We start from the raw sequence: 24,135 nt of genomic DNA on the forward strand, positions 1-24,135 counted from the left end.
ATATCATGTTGATTTCTATGAAGAACACAGTGAGATAATAAGCAAGTCAACAGGCAAATTGGCAGTAACTGCTCACAGACATGGGAATATTTATGAAATCCACTTGCCTACAAACTCTGAAGAAAAAGCAATTTGCTTGTCTACAAGGATCTCTGCAGAAGAAAGTTGGAAATGGCACAAGAAGCTTTCACATCTAAATTTCAATTCCATAAATGAGCTTATAAAGAAAAAGCTTGTGAGAGGACTCCCTGAATCACTACTGACATCTGATGGATTGTGTGATTCATGTCAAAAAGCCAAGCAGAGAAAGACATCTTTCAAGAGTAAGACTGAATTCTCAATAAACAAACCATATCATCTTCTACATGTTGATCTATTTGGACCAGTCAATGTACCATCCATTGCAAGGAAGAAATATGCTCTTGTCATTGTTGATGAGTATACTAGATACACTTGGGTATATTTTCTTCACTCTAAAGATGAAACAGCCTTGCATCTGATGGATCATGTGACACAACTGGATCATGGATCTGAAGACAAAGTGAAAATCATTAGAAGTGATAATGGAACTGAGTTTAGAAATTCAACAATGGAAGAGTACTGCAAAGAAAGAGGTGTAGTGCAACAGTTCTCTGCACCTGGTACACCACAGCAAAATGGTGTAGTTGAAAGGAAAAACAGAACTCTTATTGAAGCTGCCAGAACTATGCTTGATGAGGCTAAATTGCCTACTTATTTCTGGGCAGAAGCTGTTCAAACAGCTTGTTTCACTCAAAATGCAACCTTGATTAATAAGCATGGCAAGACCCCATATGAGATGGTGAAGAAAAAGAAGCCAAATCTGAAGTATTTTCATATATTTGGGTGCAAATGCTTTGTCTTGAAGACTCATCCAGAACAGCTTACCAAGTTTGACTTAAAAGCTGATGAAGGCATCTTTGTAGGATATCCTCTGATAACAAAGGCCTTCAGAGTCTATAATCTAAGAACCAAGGTGATCATGGAATCCATACATGTATCATTTGATGACAAGAAAATCATGGGCTTATCAGATATGGATGATCATGAAAAACTGCATTTTGAAAATGAAGAAATATTCTCTGATTCGATAAACTCTGATGAACAGCCAAACTCTGACTGTGAACAAGATACAGCAAATTCTGATGAAAATTTACAAGTTCATGATGATGAAGCACTTGCTGAGGGGGAGCATCAGAATGTTTCAGACTCTACCCAAGACTCATCAGAGAATGCTGACTCAAACTCATCAGAGAATACTGATTCAAACTCTGATAGCACAAACTTAGGGGGAGCTACAGAGAATAATCAACAGAATCAGGAGAGCTTGGATCAAGGGGGAGGATCCAATGAAGAAAATGGTCAGCTTCCACATGCTAGGAAGTGGACAAAATCTCACACACCTGATTTAATAATTGGCAATCCAGAAGCAGGTGTGCAAACAAGGACAGCTACAGCAAATGAATGTTTACATCATTGCTTTCTGTCACAAACAGAACCCAAAAAGGTGGAGGAAGCTCTTCAAGATCCTGATTGGATTCAAGCAATGCAAGAAGAGTTAAATGAATTTGAAAGAAATAAAGTCTGGACCCTAGTACCAAGACCTAAAGACAGATCCATAGTTGGTGCAAAATGGGTGTTCAGAAACAAAACTGACAGTGAAGGTGTCATTACAAGGAATAAAGCAAGGCTTGTGGCAAAAGGGTATTCACAACAGGAAGGTATTGATTATGATGAGACATTTGCTCCAGTTGCAAGATTGGAGGCAATTAGAATCTTTCTGGCCTATGCTGCACACAAGAAATTCAAAGTATTTCAGATGGATGTCAAAAGTGCTTTTCTAAATGGGAAACTGGATGAAGAGGTATATGTTGAACAACCTCCAGGTTTTGTGGATCCAAAACATCCAGACTTTGTCTACAGGTTGGACAAAGCACTTTATGGACTAAAGCAGGCTCCAAGGGCATGGTATGAAACTCTAGCTCAATTTCTTCTTGAAAGTGGATTTACTAGAGGTACCATAGATAAAACTCTGTTTTATTTGAATCATGGTAATGATCTGCTTTTAGTTCAAATCTATGTTGATGACATTATTTTTGGCTCCACTAATGCTAAACTCTGTCAAAGATTTGCCAAGCTCATGCAGTCTAGGTACCAAATGAGCATGATGGGGGAACTCAGTTATTTTCTGGGTTTACAAGTTGAACAGACTGAAGATGGGATTTTTATAAATCAAGCCAAGTATACCAGAAATCTTTTAAAGAAATTTGGTATGCAAGACAGTTCTGCTGCAACTACTCCTATGGCAACAGCAACAAAACTAGACAAAGATACTGGTGCATCAGTGGATATCACAAACTATAGAGGAATGATTGGATCATTGCTTTATCTGACTGCAAGTAGACCAGACATTATGTATGCCACATGTCTATGTGCAAGATTTCAGGCAGATCCAAGAGAACCTCATCTGATTGCAGTGAAGAGGATATTCAGATATCTCAAGGGAACCACATCATTGGGACTATGGTACCCTAGAGAATCAGATTTTAGTCTTATTGGATACTCTGATGCAGATTTTGCAGGTTGCAAAATTGACAGGAAAAGCACAAGTGGGAGTTGTCAATTTCTGGGTGGAAGACTAGTTTCTTGGTACAGTAAGAAGCAGAAGTCCATCTCAACATCAACAGCAGAATCAGAGTATATTGCTGCAGGCAGCTGTTGTGCTCAAATTCTTTGGATGAAGAATCAACTGTTGGACTATGGGTTATCCTTCTCTAAAATTCCTATTTATTGTGATAACCAAAGTGCTATTGCTATGACAGGAAATCCAGTTCAACATTCTCTGACAAAGCACATCAGTATAAGATATCATTTTATAAGGGAGCATGTGGAGGAAGGAACCATTGAACTTCACTTTGTTCCTACTGAACAGCAGCTAGCAGACATTTTCACCAAGCCATTAAGTGAAGCAACTTTTACTAGGCTGGTGAATGAGCTAGGAATGATATCAGGAACTGAGTAAACATATTGGTTAGATCTTTAAAATTTAACTTGTCAAATTTACCATATGTATTACTCACACATCTGCCATGATATACTCTGATTGATAAAATCTGATGACATTCTCTGATAATATACTCTGTTTGCTTTACTCTGATAACATTCTCTGATAATATACTCTGTTTGCTTTACTCTGATAACATTCTCTGATAATATTCTCTGATGCTTATAAAACTCTGAATCTTGATAAGTGATCTCATTTTTATCTTCTCTGAGACAAATCACCTATGAAGAAACCATGAAGCATGTTCTGAATGAGTAATCATGCATCTCAGCTAAGTTCCTTAATCCTGATCTCAATTTTGTGCTACACCAGTTCACACTATGCATGCTGATATCATTGAGACTCTACTACTTCACATATCTTAATTATAAGTGAGACTGATTAATTTAAATTTTCTCTCTTATACTAGACAGTGATTATAAACTCTGATGTTTTATTACCTGAGACAAAACCCCCTGAAAAATAAGCATGGTACTCCTTTGAGATCTTAGATGTTAATATGACAGTGACTGGGAAGAACCAAACATTTGCTGGTATTAAGTAATTGCTTAGATTTTATAATCTATGGTGACCAGTCACAATCTCTGATTACTGGAGAAATACTAATGCAATAGTATATTTAAAGGTCGTGCCTCACTCACACTGAGAAGCGTCCTGAAAAAAAAAAAAAAAAAAAAAAAAAAAAGGGGGGGTAGATTATTTTATTGATTATCTTCAGAGTATGTCCTAGTCTAAGTTTTGAGAGTTTGAATAAATTATTCAAAGTCTACCTTATAATTACGAAATTGTGAAATTTTATATTCTCTGATTTAACATGACCACACACATTTCACAAAGCACATTATTGAACTATGGATTTTAGAACAAACTCTGATTTATTGATGAATATTCTGAAAATTATGTCTTTATTCTGAGGTTCGCAGAAATTTATTTTCTTTATCTTAAATCTCAGAGTTTAAAAATTCGAGAGATTTGATCTTGATTTTTTTTTCAAATATTCAGAGAATGTGAAGAGAATGTGTTTCAAACGGATGTATTATTAGTGGGTTTACATGCAAAACATTTTAATAGGAGAACGTGTAATCAGCATTAATTACTGCGCATGTTTTACTGCACTCATGATTATTACTCTCGTTTCTCCATCCCACTAACACTCATCTACCAGTTACATTTTGACAGGTGTCTGATTGAACAAAAAGCCCATGCGTGCTCAGTTCAACAAAATCTGAAGAGTTTTTCAGATCAGATTTTATTGCTTATTATTCAATCTTACACTTACTCTCTACATTCACCTTCTAAACAAAACTCTTACACTCTGTTCTCTGAAATTCAAATCTTCGTCTACACACTTCCTCAAACATCTTCCTTTCATAATCTCTGTTCTAATGGCCACTACAGCTTTTATCTTGGCAGGTGTTGAATTCGTTCCTAATAACTATGCAGCCATCCTTGACAATGCTGAAGCCCCAAGGGATTATCATCCCTTTCAGCGATTCTTGGCACAAAGTGTCATCGGTACCGCTCTCACCGCTCCTGCAAGACTTTCCGGAAGCCAAATCATCAGCTTTTGGAGGTCGGGTACATATGACAATGGTGGTGCAGATGGATCACCATCAATTGTGTTTTCCTATGACGGGGAGGAGTATGCAGTTACTCCAGCAACAGTTCGTCAGGCACTCAACTTGCCAGACCATTCTGCGTACATTACCAATGGAGATGCAAATCTCAGAACAATGATGCTTGAATTGGGGTACTACGAATCTCTGGATAAACTGGGTCAGTTGAAGCGTCCATGGCTCAATAAGGAGTGGAGTTTTTTCTTTGATTGCATTACCAGAGCTTTCCAGAAGAAATCTACCAACTGGGATGCTATTCCAATGGACATGCTACAGATCGGGTATTCTCTGATCTATTCTACTGCTTTTGATTTTGGTAGATTAGTTCTTAGAAATATTGGTGAAAGAATGCTTGAGAACAGGAATGTCATATATTTCTCAAGATTTTGTCAATTGTTGTTTAATGCCACTGTTGGAGAAGTGGATTTTGATGCTGCAGATGAGATCAAACCTTTTAAACTTCATAAAAGGGCTTTTAAGGATCTCATATCTAAAGATGAGAAGAGACCAGTTCTCAGGCCTCTGCAAATCCCAGCTCCATTCAGAGCAAGGCTGAACCTTCCTCAGGAACCACAACAACAGCCTCAACAACCTCAACCACAACATCCAACCTCTCCCACAGTCACCAGAAAACCAAGATCATCAACTACAAAACCATCCAAATCTACAAAGTCTGATGACCAACCCTCTACAACCAAAACCAGAACCTCTGTTGATACACAAGTTCTAAAGACAAAGTCTGATAAACCAGCAAACTCTGATGCTGCAAACTCTGATAATGTCCACAATGAAGCTGTTTCCCCTCCAACGCAGAAGAAAAGAAGAAGACTTGTTGCAGCATATGAATATGATGATCTAGAAACTGCACAAGTTGCAAACTCTGAACCTACTCCAACAACAGTCTCTGAACCGGTTCACACAAGTCCTCAGAAGACAGCCAGATTCAAGTTACGGGCTCAAAAACCTGCAAAGGCAAAAATCCCAGAAACTGACATCACAGACTTCACTGTTGAGGAAGACCAAACACCATCTACCACACTACCAGAAACTTCTCAAGCTCTGATGGTGCTTCCTATTCAAGCTGTTCCTCTGATATCTCCTACAGTATCTCCTACAGTATCTCCTACAACATCTCCTAAAGCATCTCCTACAGCATCTGCAGTAGATGAAGAAATAGAGTGTGATGCACAAGCTACAACTGAAGCTGGAGCAAATTTGTCTGATTCTCAAACTTTATCTGATCATGGTCCAATTCCTCAATCTCCAATGAAAATTCCTGAGGATGCCATTGTTCATGATACAGCTTCAGAGAACTACAGGTCTGATGTAGTTGAAGAAACTGACAAAGTAGCTGTGGAAGCTTTACAATCTCTTGCTCAGACTGGTGAAAAGCCCATCAAGTCACAGTCTGAAGCTCAAGAAAAATCTGCTTCGGAAAATGTGGAAAAAGTTGCTGATCCTGTTCCTGAAGATGAAAAAGCAAACTCTGATACTGAGGATGATGCCAGTTCAGATACTGCCAATGATGAAAATGATGAAGTTCCTCTGACACAACAGAAATGGGAGTCAACTAGCCAGTACAATGCCAGGCTACAAACTCTGAACACAGACTCTGAGCCACTTCCCAGGGATCTTCAGGTTGATCCTCCATCTGAAGTATGGGATAAACTCTGGCTGAGTCACCAGCATTCCTTGGAAACACCTAAAGCTGAAGAGTTCTTATCTATGGCAGAAAAGAAAATTACAAACTCTGATGTTATGTCCAGCCTCAAGGGCACAATTCTATATCTGAAGACATTTCATCCTGCTCATGCCCAGACATCTAAATCAATAGATGGTCTAAGAACAGAGGTGGCAAAAGTCAAGGAGACAAATGAACTGGAAAAGAAAAGGACCATCAATCCTATGAAAGAAAATGTACAGAAGCTGGTGACTGCAAGTGAATCTCTGGACCAAAGGATGACCGTGATTGAATCAAATCAAGAAAAGATGTCCAAACAGCTTGAAGCCATCCAAACTTCACTTTCTCTGATCACATCAATTCTGATACCTGATGAGGATGATGTCAAAAAGGGGGAGAGAGTAGCTAAAGTCAAATGCAAGTCTACTAATCAAACTCTGAAGAGAAAGAAGAAGGATGATGATGATGATGATGATGTGGATGACTTCACAAAGCACAAGAGATTTCAAGCAGGAACTGGTGGAAGAGTTTCAAACTCTGACAGTCAGAAACAATCTAAGCAAAGCACAAAGTCTGGTCCAACTCACAACATCACATCTGGATCTAAGCAAAGACCAGTGACTGGATCAGACAAACCCATGACTGATGAAGAGCTTGCTAGATTGGTTTTTGAACAAGAAAATCCAGAAGCAAATTTGGATTTGGAGTTGATTGCTGCAGAGGAAGCTGAGCTGAAAAAGGAACATATTGAAGCCATAAACTCTGGAAAGATCCAAAAGCCTGCAAAGTCAACTACCAAGTCAAAAGAAAAAGGAATACTGATCAAGGAATCTACTGTTGCTGATCAGAGTTTACCAGTCAAAAAGGTATACTCTGAAGATGAATACACCTCCAAGGGTAAAAGCAAAGTAGATGAAAATCTGGAGAAAGGCTGGGAAAAGAAGAAGCCTACAACCTCTGACAAGGATCAAGTTGTGAGGGAAAAGAAAACAGAAGCTGCAATCTCTGACAAAGCTCATGTTGCAGAACCTCAAAAAGAAAGATTGACCTCTGACACAGCTCAAGTCAATAAGGAAGCAAAGAAAGACACAGTCTCTGACAAAGCTCAAGCTGTGTTCAAACCAACAACTAATCCACTGGCTGGATTTGCAAAGCCTACTCTGATGACTGAAATAAGTTTTGAAAAAGGCTCAATTAAACCATTTTCTCATCAAAAGGCAGGAAGAGATAAAGGAGGGCTGGGATCCAAGTATGAAAAATTTGATCAGAGTATAGGATCAAGACCAGATGACCCCTCATCTCTCTGTGCTCCCAAGACTGGAGTATTGCAAGACAGAATGGACAAACTTGATTCAGTCCAGTTGGTAAAAAATGACAGAGGAGATAATATCCTTATCTACTTCATGTCTGATGGAACAGTGTTTAGAGTACTTGAAGCAGATCTATATGCTAAACACTGGGAAGAATTGAGATATGTAGCATACATATTTCAAGTAAAGAACAAGTCAGGACAACACATCTCCAACCTGCTAAAAGATCAAATCAGAAGAAAGATGGGGATTACAGGAAACAAAAATGCTGGACCTTTCATTCCTAAATACCTCAATCATAAAGGACAGCTGGTGGAGATGAAGAAAAATTCAGCAAAGATTGAAACAATAGGTGGAATCAGAACTCTTGCATTTAATGAAGAGTCTGATAAAGCTTACAATATCAGGCTGGATAGGGACTTGAAGAAGAACAAGATTTATGATCTCAGAGCTGCAATTTATCAAACTGGAGTTTCAGATCCAGAGCTGAGAGAGATCAAGAGACAAATGATTGCAGTGCTTGAAGAAGCTGAGAAAGAACTCCTCAGAGAGTATCTAAAGACAGCAAATGGTATCTATGCAGCTAAGGAGTAAAGTATCTGTAAGTTTTAAAAGTTTTCTGTTATATAGTTAAACTCTGTTGCATTTGACTTAAATGTTTTGACATCATCAATTATCTGTTAACTTGCACATAACTTATTCATGCACAAGTTGGGGGAGATTGTTAGATATAATTGATGATTACTAATGTTCTTAAGGTTTGTTTTAGAACAGGAATCATCAGAGTTTAAACTGGAAGCTGATCAGAGTTTAGTAAAGTCTGACAGAGTTTAATAAAGTCTGATCAGAGTTTACATAGTCAAGACTCGACAGAGTTTACACGTGGAAAGAGCTCAGAAGCGGATATACTTCAAGGAAGGATAGAAGCTGAGGAGTGATTTGCTGACTATGGAAACTAAACAGAAAACTAGAGCAATCTTTGATTGATAGATTTATTAGCTGATTTATAGGATATCAAATCAGAGATTGATTTTGTAACTGTGTCTATATAAACACAGATTAGGGTTACTCTATATGAGTTGAGTTATCAAGTATATTGTTAAGAACCCTAGCAGCTCTTGGTGATAGAATATAAATCACTGAGAGAGTTTTTGTAACCATCAAGTTTTGTGAATATAAGAGTTTACTGCTTTCGATCTCTTATATTGTCATACTGTATTACATATTGTGATCACTATATTATTGTATATAGTGAATTAACAGGACCTAACATATATATAAGCACTTGCTCAAATTAGAATATATATATATATATATATATATATATATATATATATATATATATATATATATATATATATAAGCACTTGCTCAAATTAGAACTTTCTTAAAATGAGAACCGTGAGAACTTTTTTAATTTATCAAAATCTCATTCATTTGAAGGGTCCCACCAGGGGCACCTTCACAAAAAATGTATATCATTAAGGTCTCCACCTAGCTAGCCGGGAAAAAAAATCATTGATGACGTGGCAGTGGACTTTTTTTTAAATATTTTTTTTTGACTAGCTAGGGAGAGACTAGTTTTATATACAATTTTTATATTCGGTACCCACTAGTTTGATGTTTAGATTAATCAAAATATGATAAATTAAGGAAGTTCTCACGATCTCATTTTAAGAAGTTCTCACTGGAGTAACCCTATATATATATATATATATATATATATATATATATATATATATATATATATATATATATATATATATATATATATATATATATATATATATATATATATGCAAATGAGGTTGCAAAAGTTGCAAATGAAGTTGCAACTTCATTTGCAACCTCAGTTGCAACTAAATGCAACTGAAAACTATATATAGTTGCAAATGAGGTTGCAAATGAAGTTGCAACTGCAGTTGCAATTTCATTTGCAACCTCAGTTGCAACTAAATGCAACTGAAAACTGTAAGTAACAACAAATGTATGGTGTGCCCCTAGCGGGGCCATTAGATTACAATAGAATCAACTGAATGCAACCATATGCAACTGAATACAACCATATGCAACCATATATGCAATTACAAATCCTGATTTCAAGTTCCAGTTTTCAAATGTATATATATATATCGATTTCGAAAATGAGATCGAAAATGACATTTGAAAACTGGAACTTGAAATCAGAAATTCAGTTGCACATGAGATTGCAAAAGAGGTTGCAACACGGCTGGCGCCGCTTAGAGTTGCAAATGAGGTTGCAAAAGTTGTAAATCGTATTTTTGAAAAAAACAATTTATGAAAAGATATTCTTAAAAACAATGAAAAAGATGGTAGTATTTTTAAAAAAATAATTTTACAAATGGGTATTTTTAAAAAGATCCCATAATTTTAAGATTACCGCTCTCCTTCATGCCCGTGCTTTTGCACGATTACTTTTAAATTAATTTTAATTTTATTAATTTTAAAATTAATATTACAAATATTAATCTAAAAATTTTACTGATAAAAATTAAAAATTTGCTTCACTATTTTGTTAGATTTTTTTTTTTTTTTTTTTTTTTGAAAATGAGAATGAATCTCAACAATATGAAACAGCAGTTCACCGTGATAATTCTTTCATTCAAGAAAGCTTATTATCTAACCGTCGGACATGCAAGATGACCGGGGAAATTTAGACAATAAAACTTTAATGTCCGAAAAGAAAAACCCGTCTTCTTCCAAGAATCCTGAGAATAGAAGAAAGAAAACAAGAATAATATAAGTCGACATATATAACACATTATATATATTATAAAAATAAAAGATAATATATCCAATAATTAATTAATATTAAAATCACGTGTATATTGCATGAGATGATCAAAAAATTCCCACAATTATGATAACTCATAATTGAGACAATTAAGCTCTTAATTGAGGTACAATTAATAAAATATTAACGCCCTTAATTAAGACACAATTAACGTCCTCAATTAAGGCCAATTAACACCTCAAATAAGGCACATTTAACTCCATCAATTATGGAGCACAAATTACACTCTCAATAAAGAGGCACAATTAACGCCTTCATTAAGGCACAGTGAAGCGCCTTCCTTTTTGAAACCGGATCGCATGCTGATCCCGGAACTACCGTCGCCGTCGTCACCCTCGGCCACCAAAATGGTATATATATTAAAATGCATTCATTTACAAGATTCAAAATTCAAATAACCCATAAATGGTACAAATATATTTAAATGCATTCATTTATAAGATTCAAAATTTGAATCTTTTAATTAATCTTCTAATTACTACATAAAAGTTCAAATTAAAGTATGAAGAGAAAATTCAAATTTTAAAACCAAATAAATTAAAATAGTCAACTTGCCATTCACAAAAACTAAAATTAAGACCTACATTTACTACTATTAAAATCAAATAAATTCCAAATTTTCAAATCTAAACTAAAATCATGCAACAAAATAAGTCAATCAGAATAATCTAATATCAAAACACGCGCTAATTAAGCACCATTACACCACCTCCACCGTCACCGTGCAAGAACCGGAAAAACACAAACATTCATCATGGACACTAGCGAAAACTAAAATCGAAAATGCGAATCCAAAACTCAAAAATGTAACTAATCATATGATATAAAAATGATTACAAATACCCAATCTCCTCCGAATCAGGCAAAATTGATCAAGAAATGACAAAATATGATACAAAACAACACATACACTAATAGATACAAGCACACCACACCATTATACTTAATCATGAAAATTATGAACCACACCATAATAATATATACTGTGAATCCATAAATAATCACATAACCATAATCATGAAGTATAATGTATTGGAAAGATCGCACCTTGTCGAAAAGACTAAAAGCTTTCTGAAACGCGACAATCTTATTTGGAGGAATGTATTGGTAACGGTATTGAGAAGATCATACGGACAGCCAAGAGAAATCATCCAAGCTGCCGAACTGCTGCCACAGATGCTCTCATCGATTTTTAAGCTTTCTGAAGCTTGTTTTTTCAAGGTCAGTGATTGTCACCAGATTACTATTTTGTTAGATTTAAATTTAAATAAAAGGTTATACATTCTTATTTTCAAAATTTTATTGATATTATCAAATTCTGACTTTGATTTTATAGTAATCTATAATATATTATTTGTATAAAGTGTAATTTATATTAATTTGTGCTCATGTTAGAATGAATAACTCATTTTTAAATATTGAATTTGTGAGCAGCTTAATTATTTAAAGTATTAAATTTATTTTTTCTTACTGAGATCCGCATGCATGTCTCAATTATATTCATAAGCCTACTGTAAATTTTAGTCAATGAAGATTGACCATGAAAAAAGCTATACTGATATACTAATTTTATCAAAAAAGCAGAATTCCGTTTCTATCAAAAAAAAAGAAAAATAAAGAAAAATAGAATTCCATTGACCATATGTGTAAAGAAAGCTGGACTTGAACCACCATCTTTGACCCACTTAACCAGAATCAGTGCCTCATGAAGAATATTGAGTATTATTTGGTCCATTATAAATGGAGCAATAAAATCTACTCCACTCTCAAAGCTCTGCTACACTCCGACTCTCCGAGGAACAAAAAAGAGCCGCTGTGATTGTCCGGAAGTATACAAGAAGAACTGTTGATACCCTAAGGTTGTGTTCACTTGGAGTGCATGGAATGGAGGGAGAATGAAATGAATTTTGTACTCTAAAATGATGTTGATCAAAGAAAATGTACATAATTTTCATTCCTTCCATCATTCTAATCTTATTATTTTAACTATAATTCTAACCCACATGTTTTGAAAGGAATGCTCATTCCATCTCTACATCATGTTTCTTCACAATCTTTCTCACAAAAAATGTAACTACATTCATATTTTGTCACTATTATTTCATACTTTCTTCTTTCTCTTTAAAACTTCTATATAATTTTTCATTCCATTCTCCCCTCATTCCTTTCCATGAAGTGAACACAGCCTAAGAAGTAAAAGCATCTCCAATAAATTCTTAAAATCACTCTTAAATATAATATAAATTATTACTGTAACAATTTAGTGTACATGTACTCCAACTATGTTCTTTATATCCATTCTTTATTTATTTTTATATTATTAAAAGTACATTGAACTCATAAAAAGACAAAAAAGTGCAAAGAAAGAGAGTAAGTGGAACAAACTTATAATTAAATAGTATATTAGTTAAGAGCTCTCTAGTGGCTCCTATAATTGAGGAGAGAGAAGAACCTCTTAAGCTTTTACTCCCTCCATTCCATTTTAAGTGTCATTTTTTGACTTGGCACAACTATTAAGATGTGCAACTATTAGGTTATACTATCATTAATGTAAGTTTTGTTTTCCAATTTTGTCCATCAACAATGAATAAATTTCAATGAGAGTTTCAAATGTAAGGGTATTGAAGTAAAAAGAATACTCCACTTGTATTGAGAAGATAAGCAACTGTCTTGAAAATATAAATGTGACACTTAATTTGGAATTCAAACCCAGTCAAAATACGACACTTAAAAAAGAAAGGAGGGAGTATATAGGCTCTAAGGCCTCATTTGTTAATCCCTTAACGGGACTGAATGGGATGGTTCATCTGTTAACCTTGTTTGTTTTAGTTTCTCATAAAATCTACTGGACGAAAACACTATTTCTTCTGGACGAGTGAGTTTGCAAAACCAAGCATGTCTCATCCAGAGTCATCAACAACGTAATCTATTGCATATTCCTTTCCACATACTTAAGTGCCCAACATTATTAATACATGTTTGTTAAAAATTGTGGTCATGAAATTATATTTTTTATGTCCGGTATTTGTAAAATAAAATAGAATAACTTTTGTTTTGTAATTGTGTAATTTTTTATATTATTCAATTATAAATTATATTATATTAAATTAATATATTATTCATATATACATATATTCTATAACTATGTTTTTTACACCTGAAAATACGCATAAAAATTAAAAATGACTACTATATTCAAATATAGAAATAACACAAAATGTTATTATTTATAATATTTTAATTGAACTCGTCAATCATATATTATTATATTAATATACATGTAAAAAATAGGTATTCATTCAGAAATATTTATCAAATGATATCATTCATCCAGCTCCAGATTATCAATCATTCAGATATATTAGTTGTTCAGAAGTTATGGTTCAGAATTAACAAATGACCCCTAAGAGTCTCTTGGAGCTCGATATTTGACATGGCTCTTTATTTTTTAATTTAAGAGGTCTTATAAAAAGCCTATTGGAGATGCTCTAAGAACACTACACATGCAATAATATATGGATGTATTTGCAATGTACTGCATTAACTGAAGTTAAAAATTATAATGTAAATTTCAGTTAAAAATTAATTTAAAAATTAGCAGAAACTCACTAAAATATTTATCAAACTCATAATTTACCTCAATAATTCAGAAATCTTATTAACTATTAGGTGACTGGTGCTCGAAATAATTTAAAATCTTTTATTTATCAAGATATTTGTATAAATATATATTTTTTAGTTTCCGATGTTCTTTAAATTAACATTTAATATTAATATCAAACATTTAAATATTAATATTTAATTAAATATTTATTATTTATATTAATAAATAAAACAAGAAATCCACTGGAAAAAATTTATGGGCACTGTCACTAACTATAACAACTTCGGCCCGACTTTCAACTCAGTATAGGACAAAACTGCATCAACTGAAGTTGGATAAATTAGCTTAGTACTCTTCTCGAGATGGCAATCGCATCGGTCGGAACGGATTTACAACCAAACTCGAACCCAATTTTATATGGTCTACTCGAACCCGAACTCGAACCCGAAAAACTTAAACCCTACGGATTTCATTCGGATTCGAGTTAACCCAAAACCCGAAAATGGCTAGGATTTACCGAAGCTATACGGCACCAGACATATAATTGTAAAGGGATTACATTGATCTACTGCCAACACACTATCACTGATTCAAATAATACAAAAGTATTCCATTTATTGTAAGCAGTACTCTAGCTAATGTTAAATTACATTGGTAGCGCCTCATATTTGCAGATCACAAGATCACGGAGACACCCTAAATATATAATAAAAAATATATATTTTAAGATTTTATTGAATGGAAACTTCAACAACATTCCCTGTTATTATTATAACATTATATTCAACTTGTAATAAAGAGAGAGAAAAGAGGGAAAGAATGTAAAAACGAAAGAAGTGAATATTTTATTCTTCAAAAATCAAAATAGTATGAGGAATGGTTCCACAATCTTTAAAAATGAGGAATTAAGGTGGCATCTTAACTTTTTAAAGCATCACTAAGACTATGATGAAGTTGTGTTTTTGTCATATTCCTTATTAAAATAGCTTAAGAGACCATATAAGTAAGTTGCTGGAGATGAGCATCTCCAGCAGTATCCCAACTATGTTCCCTAAATATATAACAAACAATTCAAATTCTAAGAAATAGGGATCCTGTATTGATTGAGAACTCCAACAATGATCCCTATTTATGTTCTCTATCATTATTATAGTATTAAATTTAAATTCTTTTAACAAAAAAATAATAAGAAAAATATGAGAAGAGTATCCAAAAAGTGCAGGTTGAATATTTAATCATTAAAAAACAAATGAGGAATGAGTTAGTGGTTACTTATTTATGAGAAATGAAAATGAATCCTAAAGTTTAGGGAATGAGTAAGGATGTTGCTAGAGTGAATTTTTGTCCATATTCCTTAAATTTTTAGCTTAGCACATGGTGTAAGTAATCGGCTGGAGATGCTCTAATCTGATCAAATCTTTGGTTTTAACAAGCGTCCATATTTTTCAAATACACCAATGACATTAGAAACCATTTATATGTTCCTTGTTGGAATTCATCTTTATCAGAATTAACAGAGGCATTGCAAGTTTGAAAAAAGAAAAGAAGAAGGCGCATTGCAAAACAGTTTAAACAGTAGACTACGTATCAACTATCAAGTATGTACATATTACTAATATATTAATATATTAATTAATATTAATAATTTATATATATATATATATATATATATATAGGCTCATGATCAAATAGAAACCACTTTTAAAATAAAAACTAGAAACCAATACAAGTTAGTGATATTCGCAGTACAATTTAGTGATATTCTCTTTAGGATTTAGTGATATGTGTTGCAAGAATTAGTGAAAACTTGCAGAAACAGTCCAGAATCTCCATATATGTTCGAAAAACTGCTCAAATCTCCAGATCTGTTCACGTTTTCGATTCAGATGGTGGTGACGGTGGTGGAGATGGTGGAGGTGAAGGTAGAGATGGAGGAAGGATGATTTTAGCGAAGGTGTGGGTGACTTGAAGTAGGGGGTTGGAGCGTTGCCGGAATAGTGGCGGCTCCGCCGCGTTTTGAAGTTGAGCCGAGGTGGAGAAAGAAGTATGAACGGGGCTGAAGGAGGTTGAAGCAGCGACCAAGATGGGGTTGGTGAAGATGGAGGTGGAGATTGTGTTGTTAGAGAAATAATGGAGGTGGAGATGGAGGAGGCGGGTGGCAAGAGGTGGTGGTGGTTATGGAAGAGGTGACGACGGAGGTGGTGGCAATGGCGGATATGGAGGTGAGGTTGGTGAAGATGGAGGTGGGGTTGGTGAAGATAGAGGTGGAGATGTGATTTTTTAAAAATTTAGTGGTATCTGCTTTAGGATTTAGTGATATTTCAACTTGGTTTTTAGTTTCTAGAATAAGCAGGTTTCTATTGGAGTAAAACTTATATATATATATATATATATATATATATATATATATATATATATATATATATATATATATATATATATATACGCTAAAATTCTAGAGAGGTCCATGTTATATGGAGTTACATAGTAAACTCTTGATTACATCTTGAGCGTTCATTTAGATCTCATCCAACGACTTATAATATTCCAATAAAATTTTTTTTTATCTATTATCATTGTGGTCAAACACGGTCATTTCTCCTTTACTTTCTCTCTCTACATTCTCTCTCTTATCTCTCTCTACATACTCTCTCTTTACGCTCTGTATCGATTTGTCTTTCACTTTCTCTTGCTATATATGTCTCTTTCGTTGTCGCTATTCCTCTATCCTGATCTGTTTATCTTCGATTTGTGTATCTGGTGCAAACAAACGAATTATGAATTCTTTTCTCAACGGATTCCGATCATCAAGTCAATTGATGATGTTCGAAATTCCTCAGGTTCTTATGTTTAATCTCTTTGCTTCCACTGTTCTAAATTGCACACCTTTGTAATTTACGAAAAGTTATGATTTTACATTCATAACTTGTTCTAATTCTTTTGAATGTGATTTGTAATTTTATTGTTAAAGTTAAATACTGGATTTAGTTTGGATAACTAATTTATGTTCTACGGTAGATACATATTAAATATGAGAGTTGCATGTTTTCATATTTTTTTTTTGATTAATTTGTATTCTATGTAGAATTGATATGGTGTTTTTATTTTAATTTTGATTGTGTTTAGTTTATGCTTCCACTAAAGAACGAATTAGGCATAATTAATGTTATAAATTTTTATTCTATGGTGGAATATAAACACTTTGTTTCTTTATGCATTCATTAATTTGGTTAGTGTTTTCTCAGGATATAGGTTCTATAGTGGAATAAAAGTACCCAAAACTCTTTAGTAAGTCTTTTTTCAAGATTTAAATTCTGCTATGGAACATATGTGTTTTTTTATGTTGTAGTTATTTTTACTATTTTTTTAATTATGTATAGTTTTGATTTCATTGCCGAACATGACAGGTTAGTTGTTTATTTTATTGATTGATTTAGTAAATCCTTTTGCAAGTTTTAGGTTATAATGTACAATAAAATTACATATGAGCTTTCCTGATCTTCTTTTTTTTTTTCATAATTTGATTATGCTATAGAATAATTTTTATCATATTGTAAAATACAAGTATAGTTTGTCCAGTTACTTATTTTGATTGTGATTTTGATTCTTTTCTTGAACATAAATACTCGATTTGTTAATTTATTACTTGATTTGTTTTTATTCTACTATAGAACCATATCATAAATGAGCTTTGTTCATGTATCTGTGTTTTATTATTTTCTATTCTAACTAGCTTCTTAACCCGTGCGAAGCACGGGTTGCTTTAAATTATTTTTCCAATATATCCTGTATCTCTTTGTTCATCTTTCTCAAATTGAGATAATTTATATTATAAAAATAATTTAAATTTAATATTTATTCATATTTTAAGTCATATTATGCTGATGTATATGTGTACACATCTATCCTCACTATTATCATATTTATTAAAAAATATAAATACAAAAAATATACACAATTAAAATTTTATTATATAATTAAATTATCACTCTTCTAAAATTATTGAAAAATTGATATAAAATTTTTTTTTTTTGATAAGCGGCATTATATATATATAAAATCCAGTGATAAGAGGGTAGAAAAAGCCCACTTATCCAAAATCCACACAGCAAGGGCTTAGCCCTTAATCATAGAATCTGAAAAATACAACCCAACAACGGGCTATAACTCTTCGCAGAGAGCAATAAAATACATCCATAATAAAATTAAATTAAATTAAACTTAATTAATTAATCTGAAAGAAGACATGCAGAAGAAGATGAAAGGACGTAGAAGCCTTGGACTTGGACCTAGGTTCCTTGATCATAGATCTCCTCCTCCTGCTGCCTTCCACCTCTTGCTCTAGTCGATGTCCAGCAAATCATCCACCAACTCCGCTGCCGGAGCTTCTCCAGGAGCTGGAGCTTCTGCATTGGCCTCACCCTCCTCCTCCGGATCCTCTGCATGTACAGCTTCCTGGACCATCTCTTCCGCTTGCATCTGCAGGTAGTCCTCCTCATCCAGGACCAGGAAGTTTCCTCCAATAAAGCCAAGCCCCATGTCGAGATGCCAGAGCTCGCTGACTCGCCCAAAGGGCTGGAACACCCGAACTGCTCTGAATTTCGTTGCAGCCCCATTCTCAGCCAGATAGCGAGCCAACTGATTTTGGCTAGCCCTAATTGGTCTCTTCCTGAGAAACAGATTTCGGTCCTTCAGCCTCTGGTTTAGTTGCCCCACCACCCCCCTGTGCCTCTGATCCACAAACCACCTCCAGTCATCCCAGTCTCTGAGAGCCTCCCTCGACTCAGTTTCAAGTTCCAACCTGTTTCTGCCAATTTTGAAGGCCAGTTGCAGCCCTAGGACCATTGCCCAGAGCTCATTTGCTCTGCGGTAAAGATTACCCAGAGTGCCTGTGATCATGGCGAGAATAACCCCATCCTCATCTCTGATTACAACCCCAACCCCTGTCGTGTTTCCATTGGGGAGTGGAGCTTCATAATAGACAGCATGCACGTTGATCTTGGCGAAACCTACACTGGGAAAGTCCCAACCCATTTCCATGTTGAAGAGAAAAAAGAGAGTGGAAGAAGACTGGTGTAAAATGAAGAGGTAAGATAGACAAATGAGAGGGATAGGAGGATATAAATCCTGAAAATTGATATAATGACATGTAATGATGGCTGTGAGCTTTTGGTTTTCTCAAGAAATCTGGGAACAAGCTAGGCTTCCTTATTGGCTGATTGTAACCCTAAATGCATTGGGAATGTGCGGGAGGAGAGTGGTTAGCTGCTCAAGAAATATGCCACGCCCCAGATGATTTCCTAGCAAGCCAATCGATACAGCTTTTATCCAAAATCATTTAAGAAATTGAAAACAAATAAAAACCTCTCCCAATGAAGCTTGGATTAAAATTTATTAGCACCAAGCATGCAAAATGCGTAGCCTATTCATTCCTTGGGCCGCCAAGTCATGGGCTGAAGTCAGGTTCTCTCTTGGAGAGAAGCCTAATTTAATATTTGCATTTTTAATTAGCCCAATCCAGTCTGGATTATCACTTAAGAAACTGTTTCCCGTCCTGCTTTTCTGAAATTCATCGACTAGAGTCATGCAGTCTGTTATGACAGATAGTCTACCTTGAATGATTCTTTGGGAGAAAAAGGACTTGCATACAAATAATATTGCCTCCCTTTCAGCTTCCTTTGGGGAGGTGGCGCTCGAAGGTCCTGAAAAGATGAAGAGCAAGTTTTGTTCTCTATCAATTATAAAACCTCCTATGCCAGCCTTATGGCTGGAGTTACTGAATTTCCATGAGCCATTTGTGAAAGCTTTGAACTCTGCATTCCACCATACAAGATCTTGATAGAGTCCTTGTTTGCTGTGTAGCATAGTTGCACCCATAGGGTTTACTAGCCATAGGTTGTATAGCTCTTCAGGAAAATTAAGTTCTGCTTTAAGCCACTTGAAGCTTCTAAACTTGATCACGGATGCAGTATAACTGAGCAATTCCCAAAAATGATTGAAGATTAAATTATTTCTTCTAAGCCAGATAGACCAAAGAGCAGCTGCTATACTAGCTTTCCAGGCAGCTGAGACCATTTTCCCTTTGAACATAGACATTGTTTCTTTAAGAGATATGCCTATTCTAGCTTTTTAAGCTGGATTTAGGGACCACCAGTTTGCTACCATGCACCAAATTGATTTGGCTTCTAGACTGTTCCAGAAAATGTGATTAATAGATTCAGTAACCCCTCTACACCTTGGGCACTCCTTGTTAAACTCCATTCCCAACCTATGATTGATAATTATATTAGTAGGTAAAGCCCCAGATTCAATTTTCCAAAGGAAGACTTGAATTTTTTGAGGGACTTTAGTTTTCCATATCACATTCCAAATACCACTGAAATGAGGATCTTCAGCACCCAAAATATCCATGCAAGATTTGGTATTATATGTCTCTTTGTTAATCTTCCAAATCACTTTATCTTCATTAGAGTTGAGCTCTATAGCCTGCAAGAGGTCCTCAATTTCTTTGGTTTGGTCTAATTCCCAGCTTCTGAGGTTTCTGGTCCATTGAAATTGGAGGGTATTAGATACTTTCCACCTTCTGTGCACTTCTAGTAGACTTTGAAATTTCCATGTAGATAGTCTATAGAGCCTTGGGAATTTGGACTGCAGGGATCCAATAGAGTTCCAGGAATCTTCCTAGAATAGGATTTTATTTCCTTTACCAATCTTCCACTGTATTTGTTTAGAACTAAGCATATTTGATAATGTGGGATTAGAATTGAGACTGCTTACCCCTTTGATAAAATGGGAGACTGTGGAAAGTGATTGACATTGGGATAGATCCTTATGGCAATATAAAGCACATTTGTCTTTAATTATTTCATGCCAAGGTTTACCTCTATCTGCAAACCACTTCCACCACCATTTTCCAAGTAAAGCTAGATTCTTTCTTTCAATATTTGCTACTCCAAGCCCTCCCTTGCCTTTGTCTAGACAGAGTCTGCTCCAACTTAAAAAATGTAATCTTTTGTTTGCCCACAGAAAGTCCCTTCTTCTCCTGTCAATTTGGGCAGTGATACCCTTTGGAACCTTGTATAGATTAAACCAATACACAGGTAGGCTGTTGATGGTTGCTTTAATGAGTGTCGATCTACCAGCCATATTATAAAAATAATTTAAATTTAATATTTATTCATATTTTAAGTCATATTATGCTGATGTATATGTGTACACATCTATCCTCACTATTATCATATTTATTAAAAAAATATAAATACAAAAAATATACACAATTAAAATTTTATTATATAATTAAATTATCACTCTTCTAAAATTATTGAAAAATTGATATAAAAAATGAGATTCTATCCAAATCACAGTCTTTGTCATATAGTTATGTATTATATAGATATATGATTTTATTAAATCATATTAATGAATTGTTTTAAAAAAATCGGCCGATTAATCGATAATCGGACGGATTTTTAACCGGATTTGGCAAAATTCAGTTAAGTCGATGATTAATTGGTTAATATGTGTCTATATATATGTATGTGTGTGTGCGCGCGCGCGCACACACATATCCTCACTATCATGATATTTATTAAAATATAAATACAAAAAACATACATTATTTAAAATTTTATTATATAATTAAATTACCACTCATCTAAAATTATTAAAAAAATTGATGTAAGAAACGAGATTCCTGCCGAATCGGAGTTTTGTAATATAGTTATATATTGTATTTATAATTATTCTAATATATATATATATATATATATATATATATATATATATACGTATATATATATATATATAATTTTATTAAATCGTAATAATTAAATATCATTTATAGATACATACATTTTTTAAAAAATAGCGATTAACCGATTAATGTATAGTTGGACGGATTTCGTTCCGATTTGACACAAAGTTGCTCTATTATATTAATCATTCAAAAAAATGACGATTAACCGATTAATGTATAGTTGGACGGATTTTGATCCGATTTGGCAAAAAGTTGCTCTATTATATTAATCATTCAAAAAAATGGCGATCAACCGATTAATGTTTAGTTGGAAAGATTTTGATCCGATTTGGCAAAAAGTTGCTTTATTAGATTAATCATTCTGATTAATCGTAGATTTTCTGGTTTATGCTTTTTACAACACTGGATATTTATTTATGTATTATTAAATCATAACTATAAATATAATATACGTATATGTATTGAAGTTTTAATTTAAAAATAATTAATGTATAATGATTACACATTAATGGCTAATAAATACGTTAGTATTAAAATTCAATAATAACCTTGATATATGTAAATATATGTATAATGAGCAAAGGGTATATTTGTCATTTCGAATTAAATTACTCAAAGTTCTTCTATTAGATATATAATAGATGTAGAATTATCTATTTGATAAAGTTGTGTTGCTTGTTGGTAATTATACTCTTTGATGTAATATTTGTTATATTCTTGTTTTAACTATTTTTTTCCCATCATAGAATCATATAATGTCACTATTTTAATAATGCATTAGTATTCTGAACATTATTTTATACTCATGATACATTTGTAGAACTTAGGCCTTGATTTTTTATTATTGTTGTTTAGTGTTGTGGTTGGTGTTATTGTGTTACTCAAATGAGTATAATCTTTATGCTAGTAATTGCCGATATCACATTTGTGTGTGAGAGAGAGAGTGAGTGAGTGATGTTATATGATGGCTTTTTTTGGTTACATTCTGGTAGTAGCGGATATAATAGAATCTAGGCCATGTTAATATTTTTCATTATTATTGTTTGAATATTAACATTTTTGTTCCATTATAAAATCATATAATGTTGGTAAATTAATTATGCATTAGTTTGAATAATATTTCATTCTTATGACACATTTTTATGATCTAGGCCTTGATTTTTGGTTTTGCCATAGCAACAAGAAATTTACAATAAAATGTGGTCCCATATTTTTCTACATGAACTCCTATTAAGGTTATGATTTAACTCCTATTTACTTCCCTCATTTAAATGCAATCACCTTGAAATTATAGGTGTGTATTTATGTTAAAATTAATCCTTGTTTATTTCCTTATATTAACCCTAGTTAAATAAATATTATGTCAAGCTACTATCTAGCTGTTATGAAATAGAAACTGAGGGGTGAGCGATTCGTGCTTTGGACTGGTCTCGGTGCGAGATGCCTACGTATCTTCTGCTAGGAGAAGAATCAAGTCCAAAAACGTAGTTCTAGTTATGAGGGGTAGAGCCCTTTATATAGGCGCTTCGGAGTCAGAAGTCGGATGGAAGTACGATTCCGTGTATCAGACTTCTTATCGAAGTATGCCTCGAGACAAAAGATAAGATAGAACTCTTATCCTCTCGTTGCTGATATTTATCCGAACTCCGGGATGCTTATCTGTTAGAATCAGATCTATTATAGAACCTGTATTTGTAACTGGACCTACAATTGGGCCTCCATTAATTAATTACGAAATTAATATTCAAGAGCCTCAGGCCTTATTTGACTGGGCTTTAGCATTCCTGGGCTTTTAATATCCAATAATAATTAAATGTTATTTCTGACCCATATCATTTGCCCCCCAACTTTCGACAAGTTTTGTAGAAACTTTTCAAAAGTTGCTGAGACCTTATCGGCTTTCTGAGCTTCATTCATCATGCGAGAAAGCTAACTTCTGCCAATTCCTATCACCCAAGGTCTGAAATTCCATAAATAGCGCAAGGATCTCTCCGATCTTGACTACTTTGAAATAATTCGAGAGATGATTCGAATTGACTGTATAGTAAAGATAGCTCTGTTTCGTATCCTTCGGGATCGCACTTCATTTTTTGTTTTTGTACAACAAGTATCCTTTTATGCTTGTAATGGTGCTCTCGAGCATTTTCGTATTTTTTCCGGGGCTTAATTCAATTAAATTGGAATTTCTGCGATTAAATTCCAATTTTCTAGAATTTTTCGAGCCTTTAAAATATTTTTTGAAATTAAAATCTCAATTTTATGATTTTTCCT

Source organism: Daucus carota, chromosome 7, assembly GCF_001625215.2.
Source record: "Daucus carota subsp. sativus chromosome 7, DH1 v3.0, whole genome shotgun sequence".
Taxonomy (NCBI): Eukaryota; Viridiplantae; Streptophyta; class Magnoliopsida; order Apiales; family Apiaceae; genus Daucus; species Daucus carota.